This window comes from Episyrphus balteatus, chromosome 1 (genome assembly GCF_945859705.1).
Source record: "Episyrphus balteatus chromosome 1, idEpiBalt1.1, whole genome shotgun sequence".
Classification (NCBI taxonomy): domain Eukaryota; kingdom Metazoa; phylum Arthropoda; class Insecta; order Diptera; family Syrphidae; genus Episyrphus; species Episyrphus balteatus.
The window spans coordinates 151,433,066-151,451,088 of NC_079134.1; the positions used below are offsets into that span (position 1 = coordinate 151,433,066).

An 18,023-nucleotide genomic window follows, 5' to 3' on the forward strand; every position below is an offset into this window, starting at 1 on the left:
AGCGAGGTATAGGTTCCAAAAAAGTTTTTTGTCTTATGTGCCTCTTATTTATTCATTAACAGATTAGTCTCAAGAAGGTACAAAAACATGTCGCAGGGACAAAAGGCCCAGGGATATAGCACCCACTTTTTATTTATGGGAGTTATGTTCCACTTGAGTGGGTTGACATTTAATTTAAGAATTATATCCCACTTGAGTGGGACATAAGCTCCATATATTTTTCATTTAAGTGGGACATAAGCCCCACGCTTTTCGAAATATAAAACAATAATGAACAATTATAACTTTGGTATATTTTATTCGCGTTTTGTTCCAGAGTCTTTAAATGCAAAAGAAACTTTGAATAAAATAATGATAAGAAACAAATAGATCCCACCTGTTTTAATTGGTGGAAAGCAAAGCGGACACAAATTTCTTACATGAGAATCTATTTAATTTTTGGAACCCAAACGCGAAGCGGAAAAAAATTTTGCCCACGGGAGAATCAATTTTGAGGTGTGAAAATAAAAATTCGCGCGAATTTTTATTTTCACACCTCAAAATTGATTCTCCCGTGGGCAAAATTTTTTTCCGCTTCGCGTTTGCCCACGGGAGAATCAATTTTGAGGTGTGAAAATAAAAATTCGCGCGAATTTTTATTTTCACACCTCAAAATTGATTCTCCCGTGGGCAAAATTTTTTTCCGCTTCGCGTTTGGGTTCCAAAAATTAAATAGATTCTTATGTAAGAATTTATTTTTCTCTTCGCGTTTGCCAAGTTATAACACAAACATATCTTTGTTGTTTGGTATACACATAAATAAAACAATAAAACCCAAGATACTTAGGTTTATAAACAGTGAAATATTTTTGGAGGCTGAGAGCATGCTGCTCTGCTGCAATCCCCTTGATTGGATACACTATTGAATCGGCTTATTTGCCAATAAGGTGGGACATAAGTGCAAAATCGAATTATGTAACTATCCCAAATACAGTTATTCAGTTGGGAGATAATTTTATAATTTGTAAATTCTTTGTTAGTGAGACATAACGCCCATCCTTTATTTGTGGGTCTTTTGTCCAACCTGAGTTTGACATAAGCCCCACATTTAATTTGGAACTTATGTCTCACTCAAGCGGGATGTAAGCCCCACAATAATAGTGGCTGTTATTCCATGGGCCTTATGTCCCTGTGCCAAAAATATGGCATTTCAATACCAAACTGACTGCAGGTGGTTACATAGAAATTTTTCCTAAGCTCCACTTAGCAAGATTTTCCTCACTGAAAAAGTGAAATAACGCCGAATCGGCGTAATTTCACTTTATCATTGTGAAATAAGACCGAATGTTGAAATTCGGCGTTATTTCGCTTTTGTAAAGTGAAATAACGCCGAATTTTGGAATTCGGCGTTATTTCGCTCGGCGTTATTTCACGGCACCGGATAAACTTAATTTAAATAGCCATATGATTCATTTTATTTATGGTTTTGATGACAAATTAAACATTTATAGATTAGTTCTTACACGTTTTACGCTAATCATTGGCTTTTTGGGACCAATTGAAGATTTTACTGTCTCTTCGAAAAAAACACCCTTTCACCAACATTTTGTTTATGAAAACTCTTTATTCTTGCTCTGTTTTTTTACTAAATTTCATTAGGATGACCCATCATTTTTGTTTTCACTTAAAAAAAAACACCCTTTTAACTATGATATTTTTATAGACACTTTAGATTCTTGTTTCTTATCTTAAAATTAAGAAAATTGCTAAATTTCAATAGGGTACCACTAATATGACTCTATCCAACACACTTTTTCAAATATAACCATATTTTGTTTACTTCTAAAAAAAAAAACAACCTTTCACATAAAAAAAATGTATATACTAACATTATTAGTAATTCCCATGGGAAAGAGAACATATTTAATGAATTTCGTAAGGGTACCATTTATACCATTGATTTTATCGGACTTATCGCGGATTTGTCCCTATTTAACAAAAAAAAAACCCTCTATCCTAAAATATTTGTTCTGTTATAAATGAAAAATTTTTACCAATTTTCATTGGTGTAACAATTTTTTCCCAGTTTTTGTGGTAAATTCCGAATTTCATCATATCTTAAAAAAAAAAAACACCCTTTTACTCAAGAAATATTTGTACACTTTATGGAATTAAGATTCTTGTACCAAACAAACCTTTTTCACCAAGTTTTAAAAATTCTCACACACAAATCAACCCACCAAAAAAACACCCTTTCACCAAAAATAATTTTAAGAATTTTATGAATCCTTTGTCCCTGCTTTATCTAAAACCTTCATTCCGAATTTTATCAGTGTAGCATGCTTTTCACATGGGTTTCGGTTATAATTTACATGTTGTAATAAAAAAACAAGCACCCTTGTTTTTAATCGACAATAACTTTTCTTAGAGCAATCGTATTGACTTTATTTTTATGTCATTAGATTCAGCATCAAAAAAATACCTTGAAAACATGTGTCATATGATGATATTCGACAAACAATTTTTTTTCAGTATGTTTTTGACCTTCACACCCTCCCTCTTGTCCGCGAAGAAAGACCCTTCCACTCAACTATTTTTTTATAGACTTTTTTTTGTACTTGGTTCTTATCCCAAAAGCAAACCATTTGCCAATTTTCATGAGTGTAACAATTTTTTTTTATTTCTTGATTTTATGTACTATTTTACCTGTACTATTTATGTATAGTTTAGTTATTCTTCTTCTGAAAAAAAAATTAGGTATGTCTGACCCCCCAAAATAAAGGGTTCAAAATATATGGAATAATTTCACGCGGTGGCAAAATTTTTGACTGTTAAATAGCTACGTGGTAATTTAAATACTTTTTATAAATGCTTAAATTTTAAGTAAAAATGTATTTTAAAACCAAAAATGCTGCTTAAAATATTTTTTTTTTTTTTAAATAAAAGTCACAAACTGATTTAGCTAACTTTACCCGGAATGACTCTTTTGCCCTTAATTTTTACACACTTTCCGAATAAATTGATTAGAAAATTAAGTGTATTGCAACAGTATTGCAACTAAAGTACTTAAAAAAAAAAACGAATTATAAATATCCAGCTAATCGTTTATCAATAGACAAGTTCAAAAATATTCATAAGCCACTCGATGTATGATAGAATATACATTTATATACAAAAAAAAATAAAACAACAATGTATCTCAACAGTATTATCTGTTTTAATATTTTCAATAAAATTTATTAAGTGTTCTTTATATAATCCTACCACACACACACATCATAAATAAATTCATTGCTACTTTCTACTTAATCCTTTAATATTCAATATAAATAGATTTTTAATCCTCAGTTCTGCAATCAATTTTAAAACTATACAAGCACTCATATAAATCAACTCAAACCTCGTGATTTTCAATATAAAATAGGTATATTTCAAAATACAATATCCACTTGTCTCCACTCGACTATATACTTAAATATCAATTTAATTGCCAAAATAGTATCCATATGTAGATTATATGCAAAAAAAGAGAGAAAATAAAATAAAAAAAAAAAAATACAAAACATCATCATAACAATGGATAATAATAATTCATTGTTAATGCGCTAACGAGAACAATTGAATTTTATTGAATAGAAAATTTTATTATTATTTTTTCTCCATTTGTTTTTTCAATTTTATAGAAAAAAAAATTTATAAAATTTCATTAGAGGCAGAAAATAGGATAGAAATATGATAAAATATAGTTTTTTTTTTTTATTCCTGTTAACCATATCAACTAAACTATACCACCCGGGCACTCTGGGGGAATTAAACTAATCTCTTACTCCAACATACAACCCTTGCTATAGCATCGTCGCGTATCAGCATTGCAAAAATATAAATCAACTAAACAATGGACGTTTTTTTCTGCTTTTTTTTTTAGATTTTTTGTTGTTGTATGAATATTAAAACGAATACAATTGCAATTCACTATACGATCCAATGGGAAATACCACCAAGCAATAGAAACAAAAACAAAACCAAAAAAATTCTGAAAGACACAATATTAACAGCCATCTCTCAACTAGAGAGTGAGTGCATATTCAACCGATTTTAATCTCTACACGATTTTCGGATTATTGTTAAAAAAAAAAAATATCCCCAGGATATGTGAGTGTGTTTTTTTGTTAGCAAATGTTGCCACCCAATTACATTTCAGAAAGTTCTACACCCAGAGAAAAAACGCATAGTAATTTTTAATCCGTTCTACATTGAATCAATGGTGAAAAATATATTCATTAATTTTCTAAAAAGTCGTCCTATGCTTAACTTACAGTTTGTCACATCAATTTTTATAAATGAGATGGCACAGTGGTAAAGCACAAGCTTGTCAACCCAGGTATAGCAGGTTCGATCCCCAGCGGATGCCAATTTTACTTTTTTTATTTTTTTAATGTGTGAACAACTTTGATTTAATGTGTGAACAACTTTGATTTAATGTGTGAACAACTTTGATTTAAAGTGTGCTACTTTGATTCAATCATTTTCCACTTTAGGCTAAAAATGTAGTGATTTTCCATTGATTCAAAGTGGTTTAGATTGATTTTATGTTGTTTTTTGGCTCAGTGTACCCAACCTCACAAAACTCAAACTCAATCGACCTTTGGCGGAAAATTCGGTCACTTATACTACGTGTCACTTAATTAAGGCTATTTTTTTTTCTTGTAAGTCTATGACACCAAAGATAAACAAACATACAGTGAAAAAAAAGCACCTTAAAAAAAGACGATACTCACCTTTAATCAAACCGTTTTGAAAAAAAAAAAAAAAAAAATTTCCGCTTAAAATAAGTGGAATCCGCATAAATTCTGTTTAATTTAAGGTGAACTTCATTTCAATTGTCACCAGCGGCTGTTAGTTTTTTTTTTTTTATTAAAATGTTTTCACATAAAATAAGATGATTTTCCGCTTAAATTAAGCGGATTTCAATTAATTTTGCGCATTGAAGAAATTAAGAAGATTTGTCCGCTGGCAAAAAACCATGCAAAAATCCGCTTAATTTAATATATAATCCGCTTATTTTTACTAGTAAAAACAATTAGATCTTTATTTCCCTGAGCGTAGTCAGGTTATAAAGTATTTTCAGAGTCACTGTGCCTTCTTTAAAAAACATAAAGTTCACGTTTTGGCATCCAGAGGGCGCCATATTCATTTTTATACATTGTCAGATAGCACTTAACCAGAGGACGAACAATACGATTACAACGATACCACATTTGTAGAAGTGGGATAAGTTGTTTAGGAGTTATGATGACACAGATGAACAAACATACCGTTCAAACCGTCAAAACCTTCTTTTGGCTTTGTTTTAGTCAGATTATAAACGTTTTGTCTTGCCTGTTACCCACGAACAAGCAAGACGCTTCCAAAGTTCATGAGTTAGCCCCTAGAGGGTGCTATATTCGATAAATTGCAATGTTACATCGCACAGTGGTACCGGTTTCTAAGAAGGGCGGCCATAGGGGATTATGGTTAGGATAGCAACAAAATATACTTGAATATGTGTGAGAATATATTTTTTTAGCAATAAAAAATCCATTAATTTAAAAACAATTGTTTTATAAAGAAATCTTGTATAGTTATAGGAATTTTTATAGTGTTGAATATAACCTGTTTTGGTTGTTTTGAATGAAAATTTATTAGACGTCCAGATGATCTCGATGTCCAAGCAGTAAGGGACAATGGCAAAATTATCTTCGATTGGTTCAAAAAACCTACTTCATCTGGACGTCTAATAAATTTTCATTCAAAACAACCAAAACAGGTTATATTCAATACTGCACAAAATTTCATTAATAAAGTGCTTGATTATAGTCATATTAATTTTCGAAATAAAAATATTAAAATTATTGAGAACACCCTGTGTTCCAACTCATTCCCCGCTCATGTCATCAACAAATTAATACAAAATAGTAAAAATAAATGTACACTAGAGTGACCGCAAGAAATCGATTTTCGAAATTTGGTCGGGGGAACCCCATAAAATGTTCCGCCTTTGCAGATTTTTAGATAGCCAAAATTTCAGCTCGATTGGATAACTCTAAATGGTGCCGACACTCGTCCAAAGTATCAAAAATCTCTGTTTTTTCACTGTTTTTCGAAGAAAATTAGCTCTAGCTCCCAAACAAATCGGGTTATTTTCACTTTTTATATATTAAATTAAGGGTAGTGTTGCTACACATAATTCAGATGCTAAATTTGTTTAGTTTTACTAAAAACGAAAAATATTGTCATCAATTTAAATTTTCAGTACTTACCTCAAAAAGAGCTGAAGTGCAAACTCGATTTAAAATGAAACTTTTTTTTAAACTGTTTTATTTAAAAAAAACGAAACATTTAACAGAATTCTAAGGCTGTGTGTGAATTGCGTTAAATAGTTAACACCGTGTACAATTTTTGACACTATTGAGGTGAACACAAAAATTTCAGCTGTATGGCTTAGGTATTGTTTAATATTTTTCTCTGCTTCTTTTCTGCTATGAAACTCCTTTTTAATAAAAAAAAAAACAAAACAAAACCATCTGCAAAAAAAATTTAACTCAAATTTAACCAGGTCCCAGAGCCCAATAAATTTTTAACAGCTGAAATTTTTTTATTCACCTCAATAGTGTCAAAAATTTTACACTATGTTAACTTTTTTACGCAATTCACATAGGCCTAAAAAACAAAAAAAATAACATCGTGTTACATTTCTTATACATAATTATTGAAGTAAATACTAAAAAAATTTAATCAAGAGATTTACAAAGTAGTTTTGGAAGCATCAGGATACAATTTTCGGCCCTCACTGACTACTTGAAGTACATATTGTTTTTGTTCCTCATCTTTAGTTAAAAGGTTATTAAAATCGGTTATTAATTTGACTCCTCTTTCTGTCATGTCATTTACGACTTTAAATTATTGCACTTTTTTAAAGCCTTCTTTAAAATGCGGGTTTTCGGGCCAAAGATTTGGAGGTTCTTTGAGAAAACTTGTGTCTGTTTTCAATCGGCTGAAAAAGTTCAATGTTTTTTTGTTCACAATATTTTTTAACCCTGCTGTGACAAATTGTTCATTTTCATGTGTCTGTAGCTTTGGATTTACTATTCTGTTGGTTTACGTTTCACTGGTTTTCAAAATTATGTTGGCCGTTTCTAATTTTTCGCCATCTCGTAAAGTTAGGTCAAAGAACGCCAGACCTGCCAGCTCTGAACTCAAATACCATAAATGGTTTGAGAATTTAGCAAGAGCCTTCTCTGAAATATCTTTGTCTATCTTGCGGTATTCAATGCAATTATGCAAATGATCAAGATCTTGTTTAGGAGCCAGATAAGCTCTTGGGGCATTAAACCAAGCAAAAGTTTTTTCTTGTTGAATGTAAGTTTGATTTTGAAACTACAAAGTCAATTAGATTTTGCCCTAGTGCTTCTATTGTAGCTATAATTATGCGAGAAGCATTTCTATCAGATGCCTTACATCGATCCATTAACATAGAAAGTTGCATTGTTAATAGCTCTTTCACCCCACGACTATACCTCATACTTTTGCTACCCGAGGGCCCAGAGATAGAGAAACATCCATTCTATCCCAATCCGCAGAATAAAAAAAAAATTTAATTTTAAATCGAGTTTGCACTTCAGCTCTTTTTGAGGTAAGTACTGAAAATTTAAATTGATGACAATATTTTTCGTTTTTAGTAAAACTAAACAAATTTAGCATTTGAATTATGTGTAACAACACTACCTTTAATTTAATATATAAAAAGTGAAAATAACCCGATTTGTTTGGGAGCTAGAGCTAATTTTCTTCGAAAAACAGTGAAAAAACAGATATTTTTGATACTTTGAGCGAGTGTCGGCACCATTTAGAGTTATCCAATCGAGCTGAAATTTTGGCTATCTAAAAATCTGCAAAGGCGGAACATTTTATGGGGTTCCCCCGAAAAAAATTCGACAAAAATTTTTTTCTATGGGAGTTGGGGTCACTCTAATGTACACCCACCCCCCTAATGATCAACTTCCCATAAGCTACCGTAGTGCTTTGTATATACCATCTCTTTCAAACCGCATAAAAACAGCACCACTTAGAAACAAAGAGAAAACGAGAATAGCGTTTAAGTCTGCAATTACTCTAAGAACATTACTTTTCACCAACACCAAAGGAAAAATAGAAAAAATGGATAAGTCAGACGTGGTTTACAAAATTAAATGTGCAGGTGGAAGTGAGACGGATTGTTCTTCCGTATATGTAGGAACATCGAAACAAAAGCTCCGCAATCGTCTCTCAGGCCATCGATCTGATATAAACAACGGTGGCTCTCAAAAAACTGCACTTGCATTGCATTGCATAGAAAAGAACCACAAACCTAACTTTGATGACGTCACAATCTTGGAGGTGGAGAGGCATCATAACAAAAGAATGTTGCTAGAGATGCTGCATATCAACAACACCGATAATGCAGTTAATAGACGGTCTGATTGTGACAGTCTCAGCATTATATACAACCAGCTGATAACAAATAAGAAGAAACAGTCGTCGTGAACAGTGGTGTGAAAAAATTCTTGTAGGTTTTGCAAAGTTTAATTTTTACTGTTTAATAGTTTCATTTTTTATTTATAAAATGTTTAAATTTTAATTTTAATTTATATTTAATCTTATAGTTCTTTTAATGCTGTTAAATAAATTGAAATGTGTGTTTGTGCTGTAAATACAAATCAACTAATTGTTGTTGTAAGTTTTGTTGACTTACATATGTATAATAATGTACATTAATTTATAATTTTTCAATAAAGGCCTGATGAAGAGTGTATTCATGCTCGAAACGTTGTAACCATATAAAAATCTTTTATTGACCTGGAGCCTGCATCAAAGTTTTTCATAGGAATCTTGTATAAGTTAACACGATCTCCTAGGTCGTCAGCGGAAGCGACGGTCGTGTATGTCGTCGTCGTCGTCGTCGCGTCGTCAATATCATCGCCGACATACAACATTATATGCTGACACAACGACTTCTATAAACGAAGTCGTTCACACCGTCGTCAGCCACAAAAAAGATAGAAAGCAATGTGATATTTTGCACACGCTGCAAAATATTATAATTGCTGCACCAGCAGCAGGGTAGAATAGAATTAGCTTAGAACTTAAGTCTTCAGTCTTTAAAGAGATTCGAATAAAATATCATATACCAAATACAAACGTATTATTATTACTGGCGCCCAACTTATAAAGAAGCTGAACCCACCAAGAAGCTGAACCAAGATTATTTGGAAATAATTAAATATTTTATTGAAGCTGCATCATATTTTATTAAATAAATTCGGAAATGTAAGAAAAAATTATTATTTTATCAAATTAAGTATTACATCATCAAATTAATTTATTATCTTAACATAACAGTGTAAGCAAGTGTTATTTTGTGCTTATGAAATTTCATGGGAGATTCTAGTAAAAGCTTAGATGAAGCTTTAGAAAGACTAGGATATTTAAGAATTAGTGGTCATATAGTAACTAAAGAACAGAAAGAAGCAATGAACGCGGCAGAATTAAAAATTGTGATTGAGGCTGCCGTTCGTGGTGCTTTAACTACACAAAAGGAGGAGTTCGAAAAAAAACTTAATGAAACTATTGAGTTTTTAAGTGTTAGTAATAATAGTGAAAATAAAATAGAAGTTTTTAAGGATATTGAAATTAGAGAGGGTGTTAAATGTGAGGAAACCCTAGACATAGTCAAATCGTTGCCCGAATTCGAGGGAAAACAGGGCACTTATGTTTCTTGGCGTCAAGCCGTACACGCCGCCTATAAAGTATTTGAGAAATACGATGGTAGTTCCAGGCACTATCAAGCGGTTGGGATAATTAGAAACAAAATAAGAGGTCCGGCCGATGCCGCTCTAGCTTCATTCAATACAGTTTTAAATTTTAAAGCTATTATAGCTAGGCTAGATTTTACGTACGCCGATGTTCGTCCGATTTATTTAATTGAGCAAGAACTCAGTACATTGCGGCAAGGGAACTTTACCGTTCTAGAATATTATGACGAGATTGAAAAAAAGCTTACCCTCCTTACAAACAAAACTAATATGTCATATGACAGTGCATTAGCCACTGCTTTCAACGAAAAATATAGATCTGACGCTCTGCGAGTGTTTATATCAGGTTTGAGGAAACCATTGAGTGACGTTTTATTTTCGGCTCGTCCAACTGACTTGCCCAAAGCACTAGCATTGGCTCAAGAAATAGAGTCGAACAACGAAAGGTACTTATTTGCAACAAATTTTGCACGTAATTTTGAAGAAAAACGCTCACAGAATAAATATCAAAATAAAAATTACTACGGTAATAACTTTGACAATCAGGCTAATAACTCTAAAAAGAATCCTTATTTCAGTCAAGATAGATCGAAGAACAGTCAATTTCTTTCAAATAATAATAATAATAATCATCAATATAAAATTAGTAATGAGCCTGTTGAGGAAATGGATGTTGACCCAACATCTTCGCGATTTAGACAGCCTACAAGCTTTGAACAAAACAAAAGTGGTATCAATTCATACAACAAAAGCCAAGTGTTCAAAAGACCAAATAGTGTTCAGAGACAATCTGGACAAAGACGTCAGAGGTTAAATCACATCTGGCAGGATAATCCTTCTCAGAGGGAAGAGTTTGACTATCAGTCCTTGGCAGAATCACAATCAAATGAATTTGAAAGTGAAATACCAAATTCTGACTACGTCCATTTTTTAGGGGAAGATCCCTCCTTCCATTCATCCAGCGAAAAGTAGGAGGGATATTAATGAAGTTTTTAATTGACACTGGAGCTTCGAAAAACTATATTAAGCCGCTACGCCAAATAAAAAATGTTGTTCCAGTAGATACTCCGTTCCTAGTTAAGTCCATACATGGATTCAATAGTGTTGAATCCAAATGTTTTTTTGAAATTTTCGGGGTAACAAGTACTTTCTTTATACTACCACACCTCGAAAAATTTGATGGGATAATTGGCTTCGATCTGCTAACGCAAATCAATGCCACAATTTCTTTAAAGGAAAGCTTAATCATTTTCGATTCTGGTTCTGAAAAAATTAGTTTTCATAGTTGTCAGAATGTTAACTTTACAAGAGTAGAGGATATAGATGTGCCAAAATCTATAGAAAACGACTTTAAAAAAATGATTAACAATAGAATTAAAACATTTGCAGATCCAAATGAGGCATTGCCTTACAACACAAATATAGTTGCCACAATTCGTACTGAATGTGAAGATCCTATTTACTCCAAATTTTACCCCTATCCTATGGGTGTAACAGATTTTGTTAACAATGAAATAAAAGATCTTCTACGGAATGGCATAATTAGACCATCAAGGTCACCTTACAACAATCCTATTTGGGTTGTTGATAAAAAGGGCACTGACGAAATAGGAAATAAAAAGAAACGTCTAGTAATAGACTTTCGAAAGCTAAATCAGAGAACCATAGATGATAAGTATCCCATCCCAAATGTCACAACAATTCTGTCAAATTTAGGCAAGGCACGATTTTTTACAACCTTGGACTTAAAATCAGGGTTTCATCAAATCGAATTAGCCGAGCGAGATCGGGAAAAGACAGCCTTTTCCGTTAATGGAGGGAAATATGAATTTTGTCGCCTCCCGTTCGGGTTAAAAAATGGCCCCAGCATGTTCCAAAGGGCCATAGATGATGTTCTACGTGAACATATTGGGAAAATTTGCTATGTTTACGTCGATGACGTAATAGTTTTTTCTGAAACTGAAGAAGAACATGTAGAGGATATCAGTATTGTTTTAAAAAAATTGTATGATGCAAATATGAGGGTTTCACGTGAAAAATCAAATTTTTTCAAAACAAACGTTGAATACTTAGGATTTATGGTATCTAAAGATGGTATAAAAACATGTCCCAATAAAGTGGAAGCAATAAAAAATTTCACTCAACCTTCAACACTTTTTGGACTCAGATCTTTTTTGGGACTAGCGAGGTATTATAGATGTTTTATAAAAGACTTTTCCTCAATAGCTAGACCACTGACTGATATATTAGGAGGTGAAAATGGTAAAATAAGTGCTAATCAGTCAAAAAAAGTTAAGATAGAATTGAGTCCCAAACAATTTGATGCATTTAATAAACTAAGAGACATTTTGGCGTCAGAAGACGTAACATTATTATACCCAGACTTCACGAAGCCTTTCGATCTAACGACGGATGCTTCATCGTACGGTCTCGGAGCGGTTTTGTCGCAAAACGGGAAACCGATAACAATGATTTCAAGAACTCTCAAGGGCAAAGAGTTAGAATTTGCAACCAACGAGAGAGAGCTTTTGGCCATAGTATGGTCATTAAAAAACCTACGTAATTATCTTTACGGAGTAAAGAGTCTAAATATCTTTACAGATCATCAGCCTCTTTCATTTTCAGTTTCAGACAAAAACACAAACGCAAAAATTAAGCGCTGGAAAGCTTTTGTAGACGAGCATAATCCTCGAATATTTTACAAACCAGGAAAAGAGAATTATGTCGCGGATGCGCTTTCAAGACAAAACATTCATGCATTGGATAATGAATCATCTTCTAATGCCACTACAATGCATAATGAAATATCTCTAACTTATACAATCGAAACAACAGATAAGCCATTAAACTGCTTAAGAAATCAAATTATTATAGAGGAAGCTCCAAGCGCTTCAACTCGTACATTTATAATATTTGGTAAGAAAACTAGACATTTCATAAACTTTTCCGATAGAAATACTTTAATTGACACTTTAAAAAACGTAATTAAAACAGATGTAGTCAACGTTATTCATTGTGAGTTACCAATTCTGGCTTTTATTCAAAACAATTTAGTCGAGTTATTTCCATCAACTAAGTTTTGGCATACTAATAAATTTGTATTAGATATATTTGACCCCAATGAACAAAAAGAAATTGTAATTACGGAACATAACCGAGCTCATAGAGCAGCTCAAGAGAACGTTAAGCAAATTCTATGTGACTACTTCTTTCCAAAAATGACCAAACAAGCAAATGAGGTTGTGACAAATTGTAAAATATGCTCAAAGTCAAAGTACGATAGACATCCTAAAAAACAGTTGATTGGTGAAACACCGGTACCCTAGTCCATAAGGACAATCTCAAATAGATGATTTATTAAAATTTTTTTACATTTTACAATCAAAACTTAAAAAAAACGATTTTATTAAAGAAACCGACATCTTTCAGGATTATCCTATTTTTATTGATGACGACTGCGACAGGAAAATTAATAAATTATTCCAATTCGAACTATATACCAATAGTTGACGGTGATGTAATTCTCTGGCAAGTCTACGGCTATTTAAGCCACTCAGCGAATCTAACAGCCTACAGACAAGTAGTAGATGAGTCAAAGAACATGACTAATCTTTTTCCGCAGTCGCCTATGCGTAAAATCCTGGAAATAGATATAAGCCATTTAGAAACACTTATCGAAAGTATAAACATTCATCATAGAAACGCTAGGAGTCTTAATTTTTTGGGAACTGGTCTCAAAATTGTGGCCGGTACTCCTGATTTTGATGATTTCGAGAAAATTAAATTTAACCAGGATCAATTAGTTAATTCGAATAATAGACAGGTTATTATCAACACAAGGTACCGGGAACAAATTAACAGGCTTTCAGACACAGTCAATAGTATTTTAGCAAACTCAAAAAAACAACAAATTGACACCTTCCATCTTTATGAAACCTTGTTAGCAAGGAACAGAATTATAATTAACGAAATACAAAATCTTATAACCTCAATAACACTTGCAAAGCAAAAAATTGTAAACCCAGTAATTTTGAAAGATGTTGATTTAAATTCAATAAACGAAAAATTTGTAAACATAAGCATTGTAGAACTAATGGAAGCCTCTAGTGTTAAGATTTTGCAAAATGAAAATGTATTGCATTTTATAATTAAGTATCCTAAACCTAAGATAGTTTGTAAGAAGGTTATTATCTTCCCTGTTGCGCATAAAGGTAAAATTATATACTTCAACGGCAATAATGTGGTTGCAGAATGCGGAAAACATGTACTGGCAGTAGAAAATTGTGTAGAAACAACAGCATCTACATTCTGTAAGGAAGTTTCTATCAAGACATGTGCTCAACAACTGCACTTTGGTGGAACAGCGCATTGCAATACAGAACCAGATCATAGGGATGCAGTGTTTGTAATCGATGAGGGTATTATTGTTATAAATAACAACCATGTTATTATAAAGGAGGCCAACAATACTGAAATAGCTATCAACGGGACATACTTGCTCACTTTTGATGATGAAGTTTCAATAAATGGAACAAAATTTGTTAATTACAACAACATTCAGAAGAAACATCCGATTAGTGCAACATCATCGATTGTTAATATTACCGGTCATATGGAAATATTGAGCTTACCGTTTTTGCATAAATTAAACGAAGACAACTTACGCTACATTGGTGAAATGAAAACCAAATTGACGACTCACCCATTTATAGCCTCCTGCGTTACTCTTTCGATCATTGGAGTAATTTACATTTCTGCTAGACTGAAACAATGTCAAAACGAACGACGTCGAAAAGTCGACCTAAAAAACATGATCAAGGCCTTGAAGAAGACCGAGGACGGCCTTCATTTAAGTGAGGGAGGAGTTAACACGATCTCCTAGGTCGTCAGCGGAAGCGACGGTCGTGTATGTCGTCGTCGTCGTCGTCGCGTCGTCAATATCATCGCCGACATACAACATTATATGCTGACACAACGACTTCTATAAACGAAGTCGTTCACACCGTCGTCAGCCACAAAAGAGATAGAAAGCAATGTGATATTTTGCACACGCTGCAAAATATTATAATTGCTGCACCAGCAGCAGGGTAGAATAGAATTAGCTTAGAACTTAAGTCTTCAGTCTTTAAAGAGATTCGAATAAAATATCATATACCAAATACAAACGTATTATTATTACTTATATATTTAATAACAAAATGTAAAAAGAAGCCTTGAATCTACATACAAACAAATGATAAGTTATTTTTTAAAATTATTTATTTGGTTTTTTTTTTTTTCAATTTCAGTCATAATTTTTATGTTACATTTCAGATTTAAAGCTTGCTTAATATCATATATTTTTATAAAAATATGTGCAAAAACTTAAGGAAAACATAAAAACTTAAAAATGTTTTAAATATGAGAAATATGGGTAAAATTGAAACAATGAGTGTGAAAGAGTCAGTCGTAGCCCGTCGCACTTATTCGCAGATAGATTCAATTGTTTAAGAAACTACACGTGCTAGAGAAAATTTATGTATATGAATCATGTATTTATATTGATGACAACATAGTTAAAAGTTTCGGTAAAGTGAGAAGAAAAACAAAAGTATGGAATTTGAACCTGTCCTTTTCTAATCTGTTTTTTATTGAAAATTTTAAATAAAATAGAATTGTAAACTCTTTAAATAAAGTACATACCTTCAACTTTAAGTTCCATAACAAAAAAAAAACTTTAAAAATAATTTTAACCGAAAAATACACTTAAAAGTTTAAGTTAATTCGGGACCAAAAATAAAGCATTGAAATCAGACTTTTTTCGACAACTTTTCATGGTCGATATGAAAAGTTCCGTTATTTTCTCAAAATGTCTGTTATGCTATCTTAAAGAATAGGCTTTTTATAACAAATATAACGAAAAATGACGTCATTATATTGACATCGATATTTCGGCCTATGGCCTACTACGGAACCACTGTGCATCGCCTGTAACCATCGGAAGAACAATACGATTCCAGCGATATTACATTTATCGAAGTAGGATAAGTATTTAGGTAATTATAATGACTTGGATGAACATACTCGTAAAGCCTTCTTTTGGCTTTGCCGTAGTCAGGTACATAATAGAGTATTTTCAAAGGCTCTGAACAAAAAAAAAAAATAGTTCATGTGTTTGCCTCTAGATGGCGCTATATTCATTTTACAGTCCTTTGAATTTACAGTAATCAAGTAGAAAAGGTATAAACTTGAGAAAAAAATATGTAGTTTCATAAAAAAAGTGTGTGTACACGTACACGCGACTGAAGTTATACTTCTCACTCAGTATATTAAATGAATTTCATTTGATATTTTTAATTATTTTTGTTTTATATTCTTATTAAAATAATAAAACAGCGTATTTTTTTAACAATCTCAGCTTATGGTGATCTTAGGAAATTTTTTGATGCTATCTCCATACCTTAACCCAAGACAATCTGGATATAGTTATTCATGAAAAAATACCTATTTATAATTTGAAATTAAGAATCTTCATACCAATTTCCGGGGCTAATTTTTTGAGAAAAAAAATTAAATTTTATCTACGACTGTGTCAACTTGCCACATGAAACTTGCCACATACAACTTGCCACATGCAACTTGCCACATGCTACTTTCCACATGCTACTTGCCACATGCAACTTGCCACATACAACTTGCCACATTTTGCATACTGAATGCCACATGCCTCGTGCTACTTGTCACATGCACTTGCACCTTGTTTCATTCCACATGGTACTTGCCACATGCCACATGGAACTTGATACTTCATTTTTAAATACTCAAGTACTACCAACTCTAAAAATGAAACGACAGCCCTGCTGCCAAATTGTCTTGGAGATGGTGATCACGTCATAATCCCTTTGACATTCTTGTCAAAAAACAAGTTTTCATACCCATAAGAAGTATAACTTCAAAAATCGCCTTCCATGTTAAACCGCCACATCATGAATATTTTATCAGAATCGTGCCTAATTTTTTTTTTTTTAGTTCTCCCGGTTTGAGAACGCGTGGACCTACAGGGATGGGAGCTGTACCCAAATGTAGGTTAGAGTCCCCGCTACCTTTTGGCATCAAAAAAATTGTTTCCATTTTCTTCAAAATTCCGCGATATAGGCGTTCGAACGCTTTGATCTAGAGACAGGGGAGTGGTGCCATATGAAAGATTATATTCTCAGGTACCCGATAGTGGTATAATCCGGTTTTTCGATTTTTTTCAAAATTCCGAAAAAATCGCCTTTGAAAGTTGGGGTAAAATTTTTTTTCGAAAAATCCCCGAATCTTTGAACGCTCCTAGAAGCTAAACCGCTTGAGAGCAATTTTTGGGAGTGATGCCAAATGATAGCTTGTGTCATGGGCCTACGCTTTGCACATTATCGGATTTTAAAAAAATCGACTTCCATGTTAAACCGCCACATCATTCCTATTTTTTCAGAATCGTGCCTACTTTTTTTTTTACTTATAAGTTCTCCCGGTTTGAGAACGCGTGGACCTACAGGGATGAGAGTTGTACCCAAATGTAGGTTAGAGTCCCCGTTACCTTTTGGCATCAAAATTTTTTTTTTCATTTTCTTCAAAATTCCGAGATATAGGCGTTGGAAGTTGGGGGCGCTCACTTTCAGCTCAGCTCACTTTCAGCTCAGCTCAAATGAGCTGAGCTATGGTACCTAGCTCAAAATTGAGCTAGCTCAAATTTGAGCTGAGCTGTGAGCTGAGCTGAAATGTGAGCTTTTTGCAACCCTGGCAACTTGCCACATGGAAATTACCACATGCAACTTGTCACATGCAACTTCCCACATGCAACTTGCCACACGCAACTTGCCACATGCAACTTACCACACGCAACTTGCCACATACAACTTGCCACACGCAACTTGCCACATGCAGCTTGCCACATGCAACTTGCCACAAGCAACTTGCCACTTACAACTTTCCACATGCAACTTGCCACATGCAACTTACCACATACAACTTGCCACATGCAACTTGCCACATGAAACATGTAACTTGCAACGTGTTGTGTGTTTTATGTTTGCCGTACTGCGGCGTACTGCGTTTTTAAATACTAAAGTACTGCCTACTCTAAAGGTGAAACGACAGCCCTGCTACCCAGGGTGATCGCGTCATAATCCCTTTGACATTCTTGTCAAAAAGTAAATTTTCATACTCACCCTCCCATAAGAAGTATAACTTCAA

At 33.1% G+C, this 18,023-nt stretch overlaps 1 protein-coding gene and 1 long non-coding RNA gene across 3 annotated transcripts in view; one reads left to right on the forward strand and one right to left on the reverse strand.

Annotated features, from left to right (window-relative positions):
* Nucleotides 1-18,023, reverse strand: part of LOC129907274 (semaphorin-2A) — a 293,539-nt gene that overhangs the window by 70,944 nt on the left and 204,572 nt on the right. The window lies entirely within an intron of this gene.
* LOC129907275 (uncharacterized) lies at nucleotides 8,017-8,878 on the forward strand. The gene is made up of 3 exons (XR_008770992.1): nucleotides 8,017-8,563; nucleotides 8,661-8,730; nucleotides 8,793-8,878. It is a non-coding gene; the product is annotated as an uncharacterized LOC129907275 (long non-coding RNA).